Raw genomic sequence first — 23,893 nt, 5'->3', positions numbered from 1 at the left:
AATTAACCCAGAACAATCTTCATTATTGAGCATCAAATAACTACCATTTTCCAACAACTTGAACGTGGGGATGATAGCAGGAACTGGCGTGCCTTGCAACACGCAAGCCATATTTGGTCGGTGTTTGTTGCATGAACCGTGTAACTGTATGTGCCTACACATTAGTGAATGATCTGGCGTCTCAGTGCATTCCTCTCCATTCAGATAAACTTCTTGATCATCTTTGAAACATCTGTATGTGTATGGAAGCGACCAGACCTCATGAAGAAAAGCACTACCTAAAGGTTCATAACGACCTATTGGTATATATTTCATACAATTTGAAAACTTATATAAAGCAAAAGGCAGCGTTATTAAACCGTGGATAAGGCACGTTGCCAAAAAACCCGCAATCCTCTGCTGATGATGTCACTGAGCATGTCATGAATGATGTAATATGTGACATCATCAGCAGTGGATTACGGGTAATAGTATCTCTAGTTTACTCCCCTATAGGTGTCTTTCTTTTAACATAAGTGTCTGTTTCCTTCCCTTATACTTACTGTTTTTTTGGGGTTTTTTTAATTTTTGGTTCACTTCCGGTTCGCGTACCGGAGAGCGAACTGGGAAGCGAACTACGAGAAATAGAGGTTGGCACAGTTCCAAATATTGTACCAATTTTTTAATAACGGGGAGGTAGTTCTGAAAAGAACTTTTTTTTTATTGTTTTTGTTGTTTTATATTTTTTTTATTATTTTTCTGAACATTTTTTTACTTTTTTTGAATTTTTCTGAACAGTTTTATATTTTTTGGGGTTTTTCTTGCAGGGGGCAATGAAAACGATTCATTGTAAAGGGCTCAACAGGAGCAACAAAACAAAAAAAAAGTATTTATTATTTGGGGCGTTTCGTACAAACTTGCATATGATAGTCAATAGCTCTGTTGATCAGAGTGATGCTTCTTTCTCCGTAGCAAATGAATCCATTGCAATGTACGCAGACGTGTTTTACTTCATGAAATCTCGTTTGAATATTTGGCACCATCTCCCTGCCCTCTGGTCCCGTTACTTCCGGTACAACAGATCTTCTGGCCATAATAGGGAGATTATCTAGGTCGTTACGAAACTGTGCAGCACTGTAGTTGTTAGGATGCCACCTAGTCATATGGCGATGCATTGTGTAGTTTCCGAAACTGTATTTTTTGTCGGTCCCTCTGGACAGTCTATCTTGACATATAAGGCAAGTTACGTATCTTGCATTTACTTTTTTCCGACCTTTGGGAATTTTAAAAAATTGCCAAATGAAGTTTTCTTTCCGGTGAGACGTCCTGGGCTCCTCAGGCAAAAAGTGCCTCTCTTCGTGCTCGTCGTCCTGTTCTTCTTCTTCCTCTTCTTGCTGAATTATAACTTGAGCAGGTGGTCCACTCTTCCTTGGATGTGGTGGAGGTGGTGGGGAAGCACCAGCTGAAGCTACTAAAGAAGCCATTGCTCACTGGTAACAAAGGGTCTTTCTCTCACAAAGATGAAAGTCAGAGTGAGGAAAGAAGGAGGGGTTTTCATCATTTGGGAAAAACAATAGTTCTCAACCAATGAAAAGTGTTCATTTTAGATTATATGACCTAGTCTTACATCATTAGGAAACCAAAAGCGAAATGAACCAATGAAAAGTGTTATTACCAAGTCACATGACCTGCTGTGTTTACGTTAAGCGCTTTGCAGGGCCTCCAGGTTTGCTTCCAGAAACCTGTGCTTTGCGACTCGGTAAGCGTACCAGTTCGCTAACGTAGCACGTCATATGACGTATCACGCGACAACGCGAAACGTCATGCGGACGGGAGGCGTCATGATGTTGTTTTCTAACGCGGCAGTTGCGGTAAAGAAACGTTTACTGGCTCGCGGTCTATTTCGCGGCATCAAGGTCAGCTAACGGGAAGCTTCCCGATTCGCGAAGCGGGAACGAAGAAAAAAAAAAAATTAAAAAAAAAATTATTAATAAACATATAAAATATATTTTTGGATTTAAAGAAGAATACATTTTACAGCTACAGATATTAGCTGTTAAAAAACCAATGAAATTCACCGAAAAAACCATAGGTTATAGACCATATATAGTTAGGAATTAGCATTTACAAAACCTTGAAAATTCACTGAAAAAACCAAAGGTTATAGACCATATATAGTTAGGAATTAGCATTTAGAAAACCTTATTTTACTCACACAAAACCATTGAAATTCCATATATAGTTAGTTGCACTAACTATATATCGCGCACCCGCAATCCACTGCTGATGATGTCACATATTACATCATTCATGACATGGTCAGTGACATCACTGATGACATCACTGATGACATCTCAAATGACATCACTGATGACATCACTGATGACATCTCAAATGACATCACTGATGACATCATGACACACCAATACCAGTTACTACATACGCACTCACTGATTCCTACGTCTACACACACATTCACTCATTCACCCATACAATCACTCATACATACAGTCACTCATTATTACAACACTATCATATGCACTCATACACCTATGCAGACAGTCACACACTGCCACTCATCCATGGAGTTACTCACACACCAAGTCAGTCCTGTAAAGAATCAATCACACTTCCATTTCTTCATCTATACAGTTAAACACAAAACACCATACTTCAGTGACATCACTGATGACATCACTAATGACATCTGAAATGACATCACTGATGACATCTCAAATGACATCACTGATGACATCATGACACACCAATAACAGTTACTACATACGCACTCACTGATTCGTATGTCTACACACACATTCACTCATTCACCCATACAATTACTCATACATACAGTCAGTTATTATTAGAACACTATCATATGCACTCATACACCTAGTCAGTCCTGTGAAGAATCAATCACACTTCGATTTCCTCATCTATAGTTAAACACAGAACACCATACTTTTCACACATATACTAACACATACTTACTCTCTTATACAATCACTGATACAAGTACACATTGATATGCACAGCGTCACACACCTCCCAGCCAGCCACACACACACTCAGTCTTCCATCCATCCAGGCATTCTTCAATATGTAAAACGTATTTAAACTTTACAAAAACACACAGACACTAGATGATGTCATCAGTGATGTCATCAGTGATGTCACTGACCATGTCATGAATGATGTAATATGTGACATCATCAGCAGTGGATTGCGGGTGCGCGATATATAGTTAGTGCAACTAACTATATATGGAATTTCAATGGTTTTGTGTGAGTAAAATAAGGTTTTCTAAATGCTAATTCCTAACTATATATGGTCTATAACCTATGGTTTTTTCAGTGAATATATATATATATATATATATATATATATGTATATATATATATATATATATATATATATATTTTTTTTTTTTTTCAAGCAATGGCCCTTAAGCATTGAGAGGTCACACAACAGCATTCCGCCCTCTGGCCTCATGATGCAATCTGCCTTTCACCACCATATTGCAATTCAGTTCGCCGATGCGTTTCAAGGCCATTCGGCCTCTTCTTCATGGGCTGCCAAAACCACACAGCTGACACTCACATTTGTAGAATTGCTGGTTTTATTTACTCCCATGTCCGCCCCCAGTGGGCGTATGCTAAGTGTAACATGCCAAGTGCATTTTGGGGCATGGAGTCCGACAATGTGAGCATGAAAATAAACTTGAAGTAAATTCAATTGTGGAGTTTACATTTGGGCTTCTTGTTTACCTTAGTAGGTGCTGGGTATGAAGGCAGATTAATTATGCATAGGGAATGTTGTGCCTACCTATATATATATATATATATAAATCAACAGATAGGGTCCTTCCGGGATCCCACTCCCGTGGTCAGGTGGCGCGTTATCGGCGAACCCATATGCCGAAAAGTTAGTTATTAATCCACAGTATGCTGATAATCATTACGCGCACTCGGTGGTACAGATGCAAATTCCTTTATTCTCAAAAAACGTTACGCGTTTCGACACTAAGTGTGTCTTGCTCACACGTTACCTAACACAACATTTTGTTTGTTTAAATAAACACAGACTATGGAAGGTGTAGTTGACAGTGAAAACATCCACAACTTAGGTGTGTAGCTATTCGATGTTACATGGTCGGCCATATTGGAGTGGTGTGTTTTACCCTTTGAATTAACAATTATATATCTAAATATTGTTGATACATTCTATATGAGGCAAATGCCTTAAAATAATATATACATTGAATTGTTCAATCAACGAAAGCGATTATTAAGGTCTAGTGCCAAAATCATAATGCATGCTTCCAGTACTCATTGCATAAATGAAAAAACACCTATGTACTCTTGGGTCTAGTGCCCTAATACTCAGGTCGTTTCTTATTCTCGAAATTAAGCTATACATTTACTATCACATTTCCTTTATCTAGGAGGCAATTGTGTTATTGTCATGTCCAGATTCTGTGTTAATTTTATAAAGGTTATAGGACCCATAAAACAAAACCTCATGCGGTCCTATCAATTGTTCAACGTATAACAGTGAAAAGTGAAACTGTGCTCCTTATCTTAATCAAGTGAAGTGACTTCATTCTTCGTCGAAGACAAGGGTAGGGAAGATGTGCAGTGCATTAACAAAAGGGTGATGCCTCCCTTCCTTTTCTCCTAAAAAAAACATATACACATAATTAAAATATGCCTTTAAAAGAAATCAAGATTACCTTGAACATAATTTTTAGTTGCAGTTCTGTACAAGTAATGTATAATATCAAACAGGTTTAAGACCTAGTATAACTAAGGCCAGATTGTCAATTATTATTCATACAAGTGAGTTGATAACTCCTCGTCAAAATTGTGACCTCCGGGATATATACTTTCTAGCTCCATGATCCACTTAGACTCCCTCTTTCTGAGTGCTAAGACTCGATTGCCTCCTCTTTTACCAATGTTAACTTGTTCAACGGCAAAATATCTCAGCAGAGAGGAGTTGGATTGGTGGACTTCCTCAAAGTGTCGAGGAACTGGGTAGTGTGTATCTATATTAGTTATTGCCCTTAAATGTTCTTGTATGCGTTTCTCTGCTGGGCAAGTTGTACTGCCCACATATCTCATCTTGCACGGGCATTCAAGAACATAAATGACAAAACTTGAATTACATGTAAGAAATTGTTTGATTTTACGTTTCAGTGTTTGTCCTGGAATCTCGACCTCTTTCACCATATAGCTAGATTTACAGGCCCTGCAGTGTCTACAAGGGTAGAATCCTTTGAGACCCTGCACATGTTGTTTTCTGTTTTCAGAGATATCACCTTTAACCAAAATGTCCCTCAAATTTCTACCCCTTCTGTAAGACACAAGGGTTGATATTTATAAATTCATTAGGTAGCTGAAATTAACAAAATGGCATTCACTTATGAACAAAAAAAATTCTATCAACCCAGAGCAAATTGGAGGTGTACCTGAACTAACAGTGGGGGATGCTGATGTGTTACAAACTGTCTACTCCCTAGGAGGCCTAACCTCTGACAATGAACTAGAACAGGAGGTCATGGGAGTGAGAGAGACAAGAACGGATAGGGCAGCCAACACGTCCTTCAAGCCAAAATCAGTGTTCTATCCCACTCTTCCTCACGATTCAATTGATACCTTTCACGAGGTTGTGACGAAAGAACTGACTAAACTTAAACATTCTCGCCCCAAACAGAGAAGAGCAGACAATAATCTGACGAAAGAAGAAATGGATTTTAATTTCTCTTTGGCAGATTATAAGAATGTCATATTGTGACCATCAGACAAGGGAGGAAACATTGTGTTATGGGGGAGAGAATTGTATATAAAAGAAGCACTCTTTCAACTCAATGGGGGAAAGTTCTATTGTACAAGTAACATACATGAATACAATGAAAGTATTATAGAAACATGGGAACAACTCACAGAATGGCAGAATGAGGGATTACTGTCATGGCACGAATTTAGGTTTCTCAAAAAAGAGTACCCCAAACTTCCCGTTTTTGACCTTCTGCCGAAGGTCCACAAAAACGCAATAGAACCTCCAGGGAGACCAATTATATCCTCGATAGGGAGTATCAATGAAAACTTATCTAAATACATTGACCATTTTCTTAGCGAATTTGTTTGTCAACTACCTTCCTACACCAAGGATACTACTGACTTCCTGAATAAACTTGAAAATATTCAGTGGTCAGAAGGCACCCTGCTCATCACCATGGATGTGAGTGCGCTTCATACTATCATCGACCACATCCAGGGGATGGAAGCTAGCTACCATTACTTAAAAAAGAGAGAAATTGGTTTCTGAAAACATACCAATATGGTAATACAAATGATGAAACTATGTCTGATAAATAAAATTTTCATGTTTGATGGGGCTATTTACAGACAAATTCGGGGCGCAGCAATGGGCTCAGCCTTTGCCCCAAGCTTTGCAAATCTGTTGTGGGTAAATGGGAGGAGGACCTGAGAAATGATGATTCAGAAAAGGGGGTGGTGATGAACAGAGTGCCTGAATTAAGCAGACCACTCTTACTGAGAAATGATGACATGCTAAAAGATGATTTTGCCAAAGTACTTACGTGGATCAGATACATTGATGATTTGTTTATGGTGTGGGGCGGTACAAAAGAGGAGGCGATTTCTTTCATTGAAAAACTCAATAGGAACATATACAACATACAGCTCACGTATAACATAAGCGAGGATCATGTAGAATTTCTGTACACTGAAATCAATGTAAAAGATGGCAGATTGGTTTCTAATCTACACAGAAAAGAAACAGCTGGCAATAGCCTCCTCCATGCTTTAAGTGCTCACCCTGATCCCTTAAAATGGAGTATCCCCTATGGGGAATTATTTAGAGCAAAAGAAATTGTAGTGACAATGAAGGGTTTGTTCGAGAACAAGAATGTATGCTATCAAGATTTCGGGAAAGAGGGTACCCCGAATGGGTATTGACTAAAGCTGTGAACAAAGTTGCAGAAGTTAAGAGATCTGAAACACTAATCCCCAAACCTAATAAAGATAGCGAGACCAATACAACCAGAATCATAACCACATACCATCAGAGATCAGACAAAGTCCGCAAGATCCTAGCAGATAATTGGAATATCCTTAAAGCAGATACTGTAATTGGATCAGCATTGAATGCAAGACCCCAAATTACTTACAGAAGGGGTAGAAATTTGAGGGACATTTTGGTTAAAGGTGATATCTCTGAAAACAGAAAACAACATGTGCAGGGTCTCAAAGGATTCTACCCTTGTGGACACTGCAGGGCCTGTAAATCTAGCGATATGGTGAAAGAGGTCGAGATTCCAGGACAAACACTGAAACGTAAAATCAAACAATTTCTTACATGTAATTCAAGTTTTGTCATTTATGTTCTTGAATGCCCGTGCAAGATGAGATATGTGGGCAGTACAACTTGCCCAGCAAAGAAACGCATACAAGAACATTTAAAGGCAATAACTAATATAGATACACACTACTCAGTTGCTCGACACTTTGAGGAAGTCCACCAATCCAACTCCTCTCTGCTGAGATATTTTGCCGTTGAACAAGTTAACATTGGTAAAAGAGGAGGCAATCGAGTCTTAGCACTCAGAAAGAGGGAGCCTAAGTGGATCATGGAGCTAGAAAGTAGATATCCCGGAGGTCACAATTTAGACGAGGAGTTATCAACTCACTTGTATGAATAATAATTGACAATCTGGCCTTAGTTATACTAGGTCTTAAACCTGTTTGATATTATACATTACTTGTACAGAACTGCAACTAAAAAGTATGTTCAAGGTAATCTTGATTTCTTTTAAAGGCATATTTTAATTATGTGTATATGTTTTTTTAGGAGAAAAGGAAGGGAGGCATCACCCTTTTGTTAATGCACTGCACATCTTCCCTGCCCTTTTCTTCGACGAAGAATGAAGTCACTTCACTTGATTAAGATAAGGAGCACAGTTTTACTTTTCACTGTTATACGTTGAACAATTTATAGGACCGCATGAGGTTTTGTTTTATGGGTCCTATAACCTTTATAAAATTAACACAGAATCTGGACATGACAATAACACAATTGCCTCCTAGATAAAGGAAATGTGATAGTAAATGTATAGCTTAATTTCGAGAATAAGAAACGACCTGAGTATTAGGGCACTAGACCCAAGAGTACATAGGTGTTTTTTCATTTATGCAATGAGTACTGAAAGCATGCATTATGATTTTGGCACTAGACCTTAATAATCGCTTTCGTTGATTGAACAATTCAATGTATATATTATTTTAAGGCACTTGCCTTATATAGTATGTATCAACAATATTTAGATATATAATTGGTAATTAAAGGGTAAAACACACCACTCCAATATGGCCGACCATGTAACATCGAATAGCTACACACCTAAGTTGTGGATGTTTTCACTGTCAACTACACCTTCCATAGTCTGTGTTTATTTAAACAAACAAAATGTTGTGTTAGGTAACGTGTGAGCAAGACACACTTAGTGTCGAAACGCGTAACGTTTTTTGAGAATAAAGGAATTTGCATCTGTACCACCGAGTGCGCGTGATGTCATCAGTGATGTCATTTGAGATGTCATCAGTGATGTCACTGACCATGTCATGAATGATGTAATATGTGACATCATCAGCAGTGGATTGCGGGTGCGCGAAATATAGTTAGTACAACTAACTATATAGGAGCAATTTCAATATTTTTGTATGAGTGAAATGTCCAGCTAACTATAACACCCCTAAAACTTATAGCTTTTTGAGTGAATTTCAAAGGTTTTTTAAATGCTAATTCCTAACTATATAAGGCCTGAAATCTATGGTTTTTTCAGTGAATTTCAAAGGTTTTTTAAATGCTAATTCCTAACTATATAAGGCCTGAAACCTATGTTTTTTTCAGTGAATTTGCAAGGTTTTTTAAATGCTAATTCGTAACTATATCAGGCCTGAAACCTATGGTTTTTTCATTGAATTTCAAAGGTTTTTTGAATGCTAATTTGTAACTATAACGTGTGTTAAACCTATGTTTTTTTCAGTGAATTACAAAGATTTTTAAATGCTAAATCCTAACTATGACGTGTGTGAAAGCTATGATTTTCTAGTGAATTTCCAATATTTTTAAAATGCTAATTTGTAAATCATTATTTATTTATAAATTTACTTTTCATCAAACTGCCTTTGTATATTGTAATACATTGACTGTATTATGTAATATGCAACAGCAAATGTATTTTTTATAATTTACATAAAGTTGAACAGCATACTCTACATCTTCAATCCACATGTAAACAGTCACATTTTGTTTATATATTTTTTGTGTTTTTTCAGTGGTGCGCGCAACGTGCTCGCACCTCGCGATTTAAAAAAAAATGTTATTTTTTCTCAGGGGGTCCTTTAAGGACCCCCTGAGAAAACCTAGGGGGTCAGGGAGTCTCTTCCTTGCCCTCTTTCCACGTTCTCCACTATAGTTTTTCCCAGTTTTGTTCCACGGAGGTGCACGCTACGTGCGCGCAACTCGCGATTTGTGTACAAAAAAAAATGTTTTTGGGCCGTCTGGGTCCTTAAGGGACCCCCTGAGAAAACCTAGGGGGTCAGGGAGTCTCTTCCTTGCCTCCTTTTTACGTTTTGAAACTTTAATGAAAATCGGGTAAAACGCCATTTTGATGCGACGTGCGCACACCGTGAGTGCACGTCAAGTCATGTGATTAGAAAACAACACTTTTCATTGGTTAATAGTAGTTTCTGTTCTACAATCTTCAAAAACCCCACCCACTTCCCTCACTATCTGTTTCATTCTCGTGGGAGAAGGAGCCTTTCCAGCTTTCCAGAGAAAAACAGGATTCTTGGCAGAAAATGGCAGAAAGACAGGATTCTTCTTCAGAATCAAAGCAAGAATATCAGCTACCTGCAAGGAAGGGGAAGGTATCATTTATATGGCAATTTTTTTTTCACATTTCCAGAAGGGCTCTCGAGGGGAAACCCTCATAAGTAATATTCGTTTTCTATCCATACGATGATCAGGCACGTCAAAAATGTGCACCCTGTGCAGTTTGCACAAGCTGAGACAAGAGCCATGGCCTCACAAATTCCACCTGCTGTGACCAGCACATCGTCAACACCACCACCTGCATCACCATCCACCTCACAATTGGACTTAAAGCCATACTTGAGTTCTGTGCACATGAGATGCAACAAGTGCTTCAAATTTATCGTGTACGGGGAGCAGAGCCTCAATCTGATTGAGCACAGAATTCGAGACCACCAATGCTCCCAGAGAAGATGATTTTTTTTTTTATTTACTTTGTTCCTGTTGAACAGTTTTGCCGTTTCTGTTTCCTATTCCTCTTTCAAAAAATAAAAAAAAATAAAAAACAACAAAACAAAAAAAAGTTATTTTCAGAACTAACTCACTTCTCCAAAAAGGGCTGTATTTCTTACACACTGTGTCATTATTTTTTTGAATGAATGTGTAGTGTATAAATGAATGACTGAAATGACTGAGTGAGAGGAAGGGACTGAAGGAATGAGTGAGGAAAGTGTAGTATGGTGACTGAGGAAAAGGGAATCAAAGAGTGACTGTAAGAAGGAGACTAAGGGTAGGGGAGTGAGTTAAAGGGAATAAAAAAGTAAGGGAAGGTCACTAAGAAAAAGAGAGTGAGGGAGGGGGAGTGAGAAAAGGGGAGCGGGCGCGGAGACAGGGAAGGGGAGTAAGGGATGGAGAGAGGGAAATAGAGTAGGGTAAGGGGAGTGAAGGTAAGAGAAGTGGAGTGATGGTGAGGGAAGGGGTATGAGGATGATAAAAGGTAGGTAAGTGAAAGTGAGAAATGGGGAGTGAGGGAGAGAGAAATTGAGTGAGGGAATGGAAGGACTTTAGAAAGCGTAGTGAGGGAAGAGGACTGGGGTTTTAAATGAGTGAAGGAGAGTGAGGGAGAGTGAGTGAAAGAGAGCGGAAAAGACAAGAGGGGTGACATAGAGACAGGAGGAAATGTAGTGGGGGAAGGGGAGTGACGGTGACTGAAGGGCAGTGACAGTTAGAGAAAGGGTATGAGGGTGAGGGAAGGAGAATGAGGGAGAAAGAGAAGGAGAGCAAGTGAGTGAGAGGGAGTGAGGTGGTTAGACTGAGTGACACAGAAGAAGAGAGGGAGAGAAAAAGGAGTGAAGGGGAGTGGGGGACTAAACGAATGGGAGTTAGCAAAAGTGAATGAGGAAAGTGAAGTAAGGGAGAGGATTGACAGATGGAGTGAGGGAAAGAGAGTAAGGGGAGTGAGAGAATAGAAGCAGGTGAAAGATAATAGGAGTGTTGCACAGGGATAAGAATATGAAGTAGGAGAAGATGAGTAAGAGTTAGTGAAAGGCAGTGACAGGGAGGGAAAAAGAAGCATATTAAGAGAGAGGAAACAGTAGTGAGTGAGAGAGAAGGATTTATGGAAAGAGAGAGGAAAGAAAAGAAAGAGTGGTGGAGAGAGAGGGAGACAGTGAGAGAGACAAACAGAGGGAGAGTGAAGAAGTGTGAAGGAGTAAATCAGTTACACTGACTGAGACAGAGGAAGAGACTTAGAGACGGGTGAAGGAAAGGAGAATGAGGGAGAGAATAAAGGAAGGGGAGTGTGCAAAAGGGAGTGAAAGAGTGAGAGAAGTGGAGTGACTGAAGGTAAGTGAGGGATGATGTAATAGAAAGATAGTAAGGGGGAGTGAGAACAGATTGAGCAATACAGCAACACAAGGTAGTAATTGAGGAAGATAGGAAAGAGAAGTGAGAGTCAGGCAGTGGAAAGAGGGAGTTAGAAGGAAGGAAGAGTAGTTTTGGAGAGAAAAGGAGTGTAGAGGTGAATGAAGGGCAGTAATGACAACGAGAAAAGGAGAGTAAGATCAGTAAAGAAAGGTTACTAAGAGAAAGATTAAAGAATGTGAAAGAGAGAAAGAAAAGTAAGAGAGTGATGAAAAAGTATTTTTTGTTTGTCAAACTTACATTATAAATAATGACAGCTTTATAGTATATTTTTTTCAAAAAATATACTATCTGTGGAAGAAAAGAAAAAATTTAGTTATAATATATATTTCATAATACAAAAAAAAATAGGAGTGAAGGAAACAGAAAGAGAAAGAGAGGAAGTGTGAGGGAGTGAGAAAGAGAGAGAGAGAGAGTGAGAGAGAAAGAGAGGGAGAGCAAGTGACTACAGGAAATTAAGTGATTAGACTGAGTGAGACAAAGGGAGAGAGGGAGAGAGAAATGAACTGAAAGAAGTGAGAGAGTAAAAGAATAAAAATTACCAAAAGAGGTTGAGGAAAGGGGAATAAGGGAAGAGGATGGACAGATGGAATGAGCGAAAGAAAATGAGGGAAAGCTAGGAAATGGGAGCAGGAGAAAGGGAATGACAGTGATGCACAGAGAGGAAAACATGAAATGGGAGAACACAACTCAGATTGAGTGAAGAGCAGTGACAGTGAGAGAAGGGATATAAGTATGAGTGGAGGTGAGAGATTAAAAAGAAACATTTTAAGAGAAACGAAAAAGAAGTAAGTGAAAGACAAGTATTTATGTAAAGAGAGAAAAGAAAAGGAAAAAACGAAGAGAGAGAAAGTTATGTTATGTTAATAATTTATTTGTTAAGCGCACGTACGCCCGTAGGCTTCATGGCGCTATCGAGAGGAACATAACGCACAAATAGTCAGAGGTAAGCCTGATAAAAAAGCCAAGTTGTCTAAAGGTAAGAAGGTCTGGGCTCATTCTCAAAGGAGGTGGTAGAGAGTTCCAAAAGGTGGCTGCAAGATGGTCAAAGCAGCAGCCGCCAAGACGTTTTTTCTTAAAGGTCGGTACAACCAATAAAGCTTTGTGGGCAGAACGAAGATTCAAAGAAGGGTTGTATCTAGAGACAAGGTTTTTTATAAATTTTGGACCTGTGTTTTGTAGAGTTTTAAAAATAATACATCCTGTTTTGAAGGCAATCCGCTGCTTTCTCAGGCAGCCAATGAAGTTGTTTCAGACCTGGTCTGATAGACTGCCATTTTGGTTGTTGCAGAATAAGCCTGGCAGCTTGATTCTGAACAAGATGGAGTCTTTTTAACAGGCCCTCTGGAAGTCCGAGGTAAAGACTGTTTGAAAAGTCCAGTGGGACAGAACAAGGGCAATAATAACCTGAATAAGTGCAGGTGATGTCAGAAACTGGGCTATTTTTTTTATTTTTCTGAGTTGAAAAAAACTAGCGGAGACCACTGTACCAACTTGTCCTTTCAGGGAAAGATCAGCACTGAGTGTGACTCTCAGACTTTTAACCGAGAAGGAATTCATTGGTGGGACTCCCATACTAGGTGGCCAAAAAGATGGATTCCAACTTAATTCACTTTTCCCAGGCAAGATTAATTCTGTCTTGCCTGGGTTTAGCTTTAAGTGGTTGAGATTCATCCACCTCTGTGAAAGAGACAAACAGAATGAGACTGAGAGAGTGTGAAATAATAAAACAGTTATAGTGACTAAGACAGAGGAAGAGATTTAGACATGGATGGAGGAAAGGGGAGTGAAGGAAGGAATAAAGGAAGGAGAATGAGCAAAAGGGAGTGAAGGAGTGTAAGAAGTGGAGTGACTGAAGGTTAGTGAGGGATGATGTGTTTGAAAGAGAGTAAGAGAGGAGTGAGAACAGATTGAACTATACACCAACACAAGGTAGTGATTGAGGAAGATAGGAAAGAGAAGTGAGAGACAGACAGTGGAAAGGGAGAGTTAGACAAGGTCAGTTATGGTGAGGGAAGAGTACTTTTGGTGAGAAAAGGAGTGTAGAGGTGAATGAAGGGCAATAATCACAACGAGAAAAGGTGAGTAAGATGAGTAAATTAAGGTTAATAAGAGAGAGATTAAAGAATGTGAAAGACACAAAGAAAAGTAAGTGAGTGATGAAAAAGTATTTTTTGTTTGTCAAATTTACCTTAAAAATAATGACAACTTTATAGTATATTTTAATAAAAATATACTATCTGTGGAAGAAAAGAAAAAATTTAGTTATAATATATATTTCGTAATAGAAAAAAAGTAGAAGTGAAGGAAACAGAAATGGAAAGAGAGGAAGGGTGAGGGAGACAGAAAGAGAGAGAGAGAGTGAGAGAGAAAGAGAGGGAGAGCAAGTGACTTACAGGAAATGTAGTGATTAGACTGAGTGAGACAAAGGGATAGAGGGAGAGAGAAATGAAGTGAAAGAAGTGAGAGACTAAAGGAATGGGAGTTAGCAAAAGTAAATGAGGAAAGAGGAGTAAAGTAAAGGGACTGAAGGATGGAGTGAGGGAAAGAGAGTGAAAGAAGTGCAGAGAGTGAAAGAGAGTGAGGGATGATGAATAAGGGGAGAGTGAGAAGAGACTGATCAATACAGCAAGACAAGGGTAGTGATGGAGGAAGATAGGAATGAGAAGTGAGGGACAGAGAGGGGAAAGAGGGAGTTGGATAAGGTACTTCAGGGTGAAGGAAGAGTACTGATGGTGAGAGAAGGAATGTAAAGGTGAATGTAGAGGAGTAAAGAGAATGATGGAAGAGGACTAATATAAAGAAAAGGAAGGTGAGTAAGAGAGAGAGTGAAGAAAGGAAATAAGAGAAAAAGAAATAATAGAGTGATGAAAAGATATGTTTTATTTGTCATACCTACCTTATAAATAATGACAAATTATATAGTATCTGTGGAAGACAAAAAAAATGGAGTTATAATATATATTTCACAATACAACAGAAAATAGGAGTGAAGGAAACAGAAAGTGAAAGAAAGTAAGGGTGAGGGAGAGAGAGAGAGGGAGAGAGTTACAGAGAAAGAGAGGGAGAACAAGTGACTGACAGGAAATGAATAGGTTAGACCGAGTGAGACAAAGGGAGTGAGGGAGAGAGAAATGGAGTGAAAGGAGTGAGACACTAAAGGAATTAGAGTAAAAAAAAAGATTTAGGAAACGGAAATAAGAGAAGTGGATTGATGAATGGAGTGAGCAAAAGAGATTGAGGGGGAGTGAGGGAATAGGAGCAGGACACAAGGAATTAGACTGATGCAGAGAGAGGAGAACATGAAGTGGAGGAAAAGAACTAAGATTGAATGAAGCACAGTATCAGTGAGGGAAGGGATATAAGGGCGAGAGAAGAGATATGATGGAAAAAAAGCATATTCAGAGAAAGTACAAAGAAGTAAGTGATAGAGAAGCATTTATGGTAAGAGAGAAAAAAAATAAAAGGAAGACTGGTAGAGGGAGAGGGAGACAGTAATAAGACAAACAGATGGAGATTGAGGAACTGTGAGGGACTAAGTCAGTTATAGTGACTTAGGCAGAGGAATAGAGTTAGAAACGGATGGAGGAAAGGGAAATGAGGGAGGAAAAAAGGAGAAAGGGAGTTAGCAAAAGGGAGTGTGGAAGTGAAAGGAGTGGAATAAGTGAAGGTGACTGAGGGATGATGTGAAGGAAAGAGAGTAAGAGGGCAATACAGCAAGACATGGGTAGTGATAGAGTAAGATAGAAAATTGAAGTGAGGTTCCCGACAGAGGAAAGAGGGAATAAGGAGAATGAGAGAAGAGGAGTACGTTGAGGAATGGTAAAGGAGTGAAAGAGAGAGTGAAAAAAAGAAAGAGAGAAAGAGAAGTAAAAGAGTGATGAAAAATTATTTTTTTCTTTGTCGTACTTACCTTATAAATATAATATCTGTGAAAGACAAGAAAGAATCGAGTTATAATCTGTATTTCATAATACAAAATAATTTGTACAATATGTTATATATTTTATGTTGCTGTTCTCAGAATATATTGAATTTCACTAAAAACAGTGAGTCCAAGACTACTCATCATATGACCGCGGGCAAAAAAAACACACAATCAAAAAGATTGTGTTTAAAAAACCCATACAACAATTCAATAAATAATGTAAATATTTGAAAAAAACATATCTTAAATGTTTTCTTTCAATCAGCAATTTCTTTCATAAGTACCCAATATCAACAACATTATTATTATTATTATTATTATTTTTTACATTTGTATGGCGCTACAGCTACCCAAAAAGGGTTTCCCGGCGCCTGTGACATTCGGTTAGATTGAAGGGGAAATGCTGAATTGTGGTATTACTACAGTTGCTTCTGGAACAACCAGGTTTTTACATATTTCCGGAATTTCGTATAGCTTTCTTCTTTCCAGATATGTGGGGGGAGCGAGTTCCATAAGGTGGGTCCTTTCACAGCAAATGAACACCCTCCTGTTCTTTGCAGTTTGAATCTCGGGACGGCGAAATTCGCTGCTGTTTGGGATCGAAGATTTCTTGTTGGCAAGTAGGGGGAGGCCAAGGCTTGTAGGTAGCCGGGCGCAGTTCCGGTTTTAATCTTAAACATATAAATCAGGGTTTTGAAGCTGATCCGATGTTCTATCCTGAGCCAGTGTAAATCATTCAGATGTTTTGATATTCTGTCAAACTTAGGGATCCTGCACAGGAGTCGTGCAGCAGCGTTTTGGATCATTTGGAGTCGTTTGATCACTGCTAGGTTTGAGCTCAAGTAGAGAATGTTTCCGTAATCAATACGCGATGTTATTAATGCGTTGACTACGGTTTTTTGAGTGTTTTGGGGCAACATCCAAATGATTTTCTTTAACCATTTTATTATGGTGAAGCAGAGGCCAGCCACTTTATTTGCCTGCTGTTTCATTGACAAAGTATTGTCAATAATGACTCCTAGATTTCTTACTTGTGTGGCTGGGTTGGGAAGATTTCCCATCTCTGGTGGCCAATGTGAGGGGTTCCAAAGCTCTTTATTTCTTCCTAGTAGGAGGACCTCAGTTTTGTCCCCGTTTAGCTTCAACTGGTTGGTGGTCATCCAGTTGAAGATTTCCTGGAGACCATTTTTCAGGACAGATGGGGTTGAGGGGTTTGATTCATATAGGGAAAAGATGATCTGAGAGTCGTCAGCATATGACATTAAGGTTAGGCCTACGCGGTCAGCTAGATCGGCCAGTGGTCTCAGGTACAGATTAAAAAACAGCGGGCTCAAGATGGAGCCCTGTGGGACTCCATAAGGGGCGGGGAGCGTATCTGAGCATGCAATACTGGATTTGATCTGGTAGGATCTGTCGGATAGAAAGGACTTTATCCACTGGAGGGCCTCTTTACGGATGCCATTTCTCTCTAGAGTGGCCAGGAGAGTTTTGTGTGATATAGTATCAAACGCCGCACTCAAATCTAAAAGAATGAGTGCGACTGTTTGACCCTCATCCAGGAACTTTCGAATTTTTTCCATCACACCCAGTAGAGCGGTCTCCGTTGAATGTCCTGCTCGGAAACCTGATTGCGGTGGGTGGAGGAGGTTGTTATTCTCCGTGAAGGAAGTGAGGGCGGAATGGATGTGTCTTTCCATCAGTTTAGAAAATGCAGGGAGTAACGATATGGGCCGATAATTCGATAGGATCGTGGGGTCGGCTGAAGGTTTTTTCAGTAATGTGGTCACTATGGCGTGCTTCCAGCTAGACGGGACAGTGGAAGTTAGAAGGGAAGCATTTAGCGTGTCTGCTATAATGGTCAAGGGGGAGGTGTCAAGTTGTTTCAGAAAGCGGACCGGGAGAGGATCGCAGGGGGAGCCTGATGAAATGGACTTCAAGGACATTTTTAGGGAGTCCAAGGTTATGGGGGGCCATTTCTCAAGAGGGATTATTTGCTCCGGTGTTTTTAGGATATACTGCTCTGAAACGTTTTCCTGGGGTCTAGCAGTGATGTTAGTGACAATGTTTTCTATTTTGTCATTAAAGAATGTCGCCAGGTCTTGACATTGTTTTTGTGTTAACGGGTGAGCTGTAGCCGTTGTTTGAGCACCTGCTAGATCCTTTACTGTGCTAAATAAGGTCTTTGTTTTGTTTGTGGCATTGTTGATGGTGTTTGCCACATAAAGGGCTCGGGCTTTCCTACAGGAGGTATGATACGCATTTCTTGCCTTATTGTATGTTGTTTTATTTTCGTGGTTGTAGTCTTTGCGCCATTTCCTTTCTAAAACTTTGCATTTAGATTTTTCAGTTTTGAGGAAATCATTAAACCAGGGGGCAGGGGGGCGGTGGAGGTTTCTTTTTGCCTCCATTAAAGGAAGGCATTGGTATACTGCTGTTTCTAGCCACTGATTGGTAGTTTTCGCAATATTTTCCATATTTTGGTTGTGGGAGGGGGTGCTAATTGTAAGTGCGTTGTTCAGTCTGTTAATATCTAATAATTTCCAATTTCTCATGGATTGCGCAGGCCAGGTAATATTCCTGGGAGGAAATGGTCTCGTTAGGCTAAAACTAACGAGATGGTGATCTGACCAGCATATGGGGCTGGTTTGGGTCCATTTTAGGTCAGGGATATTGGTAAAAATAGGGTCCAATAGGTGTCCTGCCTTGTGCGTAGGACCAACATTGAGAAGTGATAGGTTTAGAGCAGTAAGATCGTCTATTAGATTACAACAGGCCACATTTGTTTGATCCTCAAGATGCAGATTTAGGTCCCCTAAAAGTGTAAATTTTTTTGAATCTAACAAAAGTGGGGCAATGTGGTTTGCTAGGCTGGCTGTCCAGGAGTTTGCGTTCCCGGGTGGTCTATATATTAGGAGACCGGGCAGAGTGAAATTAGGGTTGAGGGTGATTTGGAAAGAGGCGGCTTCACAGTCTGGGATATTAACTGGGAGCAATTTACAGGTAAATTCTTTCAGATATATAATTGCAATTCCTCCACCCACTTGGCCTTGTCTATCTTGTCTTGTGATAGCATAGTTGTCAGGGAGAGCAATAGCTACATCCGGTCCTGAGCTTTCGTGTAGCCAAGTTTCTGTTAGAAAGAGGGCACTTGGAACATCATCTAATAAAAGGGTGAGGATGTCCAGTTTGTGCTGTGGTAAAGATCTGCAATTAACGCTAAGGAAGGAGTAGTTGAGGTTAGTGCGTTTTGGGCGTTTGGTTGTGATTTGGGAAGTGGGTATTGGGTCCGAATAGGGTTGGATATTTGTGAGTTGGAAGTTGCAGTTATTACAATGTGTGTCCCCTAGTGGCGAGAGGCCTGTGCAGTCGCGATGTAAATTGGGGCGCAACGCTTTTAATTGCAAGGAGGTCATACCTGCAATGCGGGGGATGTAGGGTGTCCTGCCCCATGCCCCGTCCTGTCCCGGACGGGCCCAGACGGGCATGTCTTAGGCTAGTCTTTGGCGCGGTGTTTGGCGCGGGTGCTGCGCGTAATCGCTGCGCGTCATTGAGTGGGACTGATTTTTGTAGAGTACGTGCTTAGTTCAGCTCCGCCTCTCAAAGTTAGTTTGCCCAATCAGTACCTGCCCCAGCCAGGAGGCAGGAAGAAGGTACCACCCTGAGCCCTCCCCACAAACAAGCCTAGCGCTTGCGGAGGACCGGGGCTACAGAGGACATAAGTTTTACCAGGTGAGTTTACACAATTTAGATCACTCAGTGCTGTTTTTTAAAATCAAAATCGGCGCAGTGAAATAAAAGGTGTGGCCTCGAACAGCGTCCGTTTTCAGCGCTTTTTGTCAGAGATCACAGTTTTTAAAAATACAAATACAGCGGCGTTACTAGCATTCAGTCACGCAGCTAAAGTGTGGCAATATCTTTCAGCATAGCCTTCTTTCGTCGTAGTCAACAGATAGAAAGTGATACTACAAGGGCTTTTGTAGAGTACGTGCTTTAGTTCAGCTCCGCCTCTCAAAGTTAGTTTGCCCAATCAGTGCCTGCCCCAGCCAGGAGGCAGGAAGAAGGTACCGCCCTGAGCCCTCCCCACAAACAAGCCTAGCGCTTGCGGAGGACCGGGGCTACAGGGGACATAAGTTTTACCAGGTGAGTTTACACAATTTAGATCACTCAGTGCTGTTTTTAAAATCAAAATCGGCGCAGTGAAATAAAAGGTGTGGCGCTCGAACAGCGTTCGTTTTCAGCGCTTTTTGTCAGAGATCACAGTTTTTAAAAATACAAATACAGCGGCGTTACTAGCATTCAGTCACGCAGCTAAAGTGTGGCAATATCTTTCAGCATAGCCTTCTTTCGTCGTAGTACTTCTTATTTATACTCTCTAAATAAAGTTATGTACAAACATATGCTAACAACATTTACCCAAGATAGTCACTTTTTCTTCCAAATACCTTTCCTCATGGCCAAATAGTATGTGTGACATCCTTAGTTTGGAAGTTACTTGAAAGTACTCTTTTCCGTCCATTTCCCAACCTTCGGAATCAAAAGCACCAACATCTTTTGTACCATCCAACAATGGTTAACAACATTTACCTGAGATAGTCATTTTTTGTTTCAAATACCTTTCCTCATGGCCAAATAGTATGTGTGAAATCCTTAGTTTGCAAGATACTTAATAGTACTCTTATCCGTCTGATCTGAATAAAAAGCACCAACATCTTTTGTACCATCCAACAATGGTTATCCCTGTTTTTTTTTTCAACTTGATCACCCTCACTCACAAAGTTATTCTTAACAGCAGATTAACCTTTCTTAACAGGACTAAACTGCCTACATAAATTATTTCCTCTAAAATTTGGGTTTTAAAAACACTAGGTAAGAATTTGGTAAGTCAAAAGGCAAAGGTCGTTTAAAAATCAATTGAGTATCATTACATTGTGTCCAGCCTTTTGGAGATTTTAAATAAGCTGTGTAATGTCCTGATGTTGTAGAAGGACCATCATGGAAAATAATAGCTACAGTTACAAAAGTTCTTCCTGAAATTGATAATTGAGAAGCCACAACATTTTTAATAAAAGTTGTCAATTTTGTTCCATCAGGTCTACATCGTTGGAGCATTAAAATTGCATACTGTCCACATCTTCGTATAAATAATGTTGATAACATTTGTGAGTTACATTGGGTACAGACCATATTTTGATTTGCTTCTCTAACTAGATAATTAAAAGACACTGATTTGCAGTCTGGTAACGTTAAATATATAAATCTCTCAGTGTCTATTTCTGTACTGCTTGAAAATGGACAATTGTCACAGTCATGTTGCCATTTATAAGAAAGACCAAAAAGATTTTCAATGTCTACACCTTCATCTTACAATATAACAAGTATATACATTAATAATTCCTGACAATCTTGCTGAATATTCTGTGAAAATTGATTTACACCAGAACATATGTCTAAAACATTTCGAATATCAGAGACACTTTCTATTTTACTTTTATCACTGCTACATTTCCCAAAGACAGAATTCAACAAACAACAAAATCTTTGGTCCCGATTTTCAACAATCTGTTCTTGTAAACTTTCAAGAAAAAAACCAACATTAACCACTACATTAGCATAGCAGTTGACACCAGAACTGTTTTCAAACTGAAATCCAACAACCTCTTCAAAAGTATCCTTTTTCTTGTTGCTCACAATTACAGGTTCATCTAGTTTTCTTCTTTTCTCTACAACCTCACTACATATTTTCTCATATCTTCTTTTTTGACGTACCACAGGCTTTTCAAATAAAGGATATTGAGGTAAATTTGGAATATATTCTCTTCTTAATCTATTATACTCTTTCACACAATTTGGATCTGCACTAATCTTTGTTTCATCAAAATCAATCAAGTATAATCCAGATAAAGTTCTGATTCGAGATAAATCAACATATGCCATACCCTCTTTGAACACAGTGCTTCCAATATTCACCAAAGCACAATCTACACTCAAACCTTGCGATTTATGAATAGTCACCGCATGTGCCAAACAAACAGGAAACTGTTTTCGGCGGACATATAAATCTTTTACTAGCAAAAATTGAGTCGAACAACGACTCAATTGTTGTACTTCTTCAATATCATCAAATTTGATTTTCAAAAATTCAATGTCATCTCTAGTTGGGTAATTCACAAAACCAACAGCATGTCCCATTGCTCCATTTACTAAACCTCTTTCCACATGTAAATTATGTCGTAAAATTATCCGACAATTTAAACATACATATAGATTCTTTTCTAAACCAGCTGTTTTAGATATTGATTGTCTAAAGAATCCAATTTTGACTTTAACTTTTCTGACAAAATAATAGTAGCTCCTTCAGGCTCTATTCTATTCATAGCTTCCAATTTTATAATTTCTTCATTTTCTAACTTCAAAATTTTTTCATTGAAGATTGCACATTCTTGCGGAGTTGGCATTAAGCATATCACTGATTTATTTTCAGCAATTTTTCTATATATATTCTCTGCACCAACATTTTCCTTTGGAAACAAATTTGAAAGTAATCATGCCTGTAAAGCTTCTTTGCCATGTTCACTCACTTTTCCAATTCTTATATCTTCACGAATACTTTTATAATCAGCATCCTTTGGCTGTCGCATATTTTGAGTTAGTTCTTTATATTTGAAATATAATCATATATTAACATTTCCAATGCTTCCCAGGCACTTTCTGGTATCTTCATGTGTGACAGTTTTAAACACTGGTTGTCCTTTCACATGAGTTAGCTGTAGTAGATCTCCAAAAACGATGACGTGTTTGCCTCCAAATAACACATCATACTCTGTTTTAAGAATTTGTTGCATTCTTAAATGCACAAAGGCAAGCATTAAATTTGATACCATGCTTACCTCATCAATAATGAGAAGTTTCATTTTTTTCAGGACTCTGGAAACTTCACAACAAGCTTCTCCAGATAGCTTGTGGTATTCTAATTTATTTTCATGCTCTACTGGCAGCATCAATAAACAATGTAAAGTAATCCCTTTAATGTTATGTGCTGCCAACCCAGTTGGAGCGGTAACAACACAAGAGAGTGACGATTCAGTTCTTTTCTGTAGATAAGTTGTAACTACTTTAATTAGAAAACTTTTTCCAGTTCCTGCTTCTCCACTCACGTACAGTCGGACAGGTTTAAATGACGTACATGAGCACTTTTTTTTTCTCATGACAAAAACTATGCTCAATCTGCTCTGTCACTTCATTGTATATTTGTTTTTGCTCAACATTTAGTTGTTTTTCCAATTCTTCTAAGTTTATTACATCCTCCTGAGCATGTTCCATTGCTCTTTCCACCTCATCCATGCCAGTGGCTGCTTCATTTTGGATAATTGGTCCTCCTAGTGGATCCTGACTCAACAAAGCAGAACTTTGACTGTCTTGAGAACTGTCTCTAGCAGTCTCTGCTGCAATTGTAGCTTCTTGCTGCATTTCCTCGTTCAACATTTGGAGATAATTAGTAAAAACAGGACATTCTATAGTATTTTTGGTTGCGTTGAATGAATCTTCATAACTGAGAAAATCTCCAAGTAGTTCCTCTTCTGTACGCCATGGCTTAAAAAGTTGCAAAAGAGCTAAATAGTAAAATTCCCTTTTGTCAGGAGTTTCGCAACTCAGTTTTCGATAATTAATCAAATGTCCTTTTCTTTGTTTCACCAGACATCCTTCAGCTCCAATCACAGCATATACACCTTTATTGATATCTTCTGTAATATTCCTCTTAAAAGTATAGCTTTGCAGTACTTCATAGAGACAAACGTTCTCAAGATGATTACTTCTATTTGGATAGTATGTATCCAACATATTTGTCTTCAAAATATCTGTACTGTTTTGTTCTTTCTCTGCTAAATACTCAATTTCTTGTATAGATTTGAAAACTCGGTTTTGTGTTCCTGCAAGACCTAAACTCACCCAAATGATTGTTCTAGATTTGGCATATAGACTTGCAGATGATAAGCGATCTGAACATTCATATGCTCCGATTTCTCCATGAGACAACATCTTCAAACTGTAGCTGTACAATTTCTTGCTTAGGCTCTTTTCATGAGAAATTTCTTCCCACATTTCCTTTAGTTCTGTCTTTTCAGATCTCATAATGTAAGAAGTTACATATCGAGCCACAGCAATGGAGTTGTCTGCAACATATTGAATATCCATGTTTGCATTCCACATGGACAAAATGACTGG

The sequence above is a fragment of the Lissotriton helveticus genome, chromosome 1_1 (genome assembly GCF_964261635.1).
Source record: "Lissotriton helveticus chromosome 1_1, aLisHel1.1, whole genome shotgun sequence".
NCBI lineage: Eukaryota > Metazoa > Chordata > Amphibia > Caudata > Salamandridae > Lissotriton > Lissotriton helveticus.
This window is presented reverse-complemented; position numbering follows the sequence as displayed.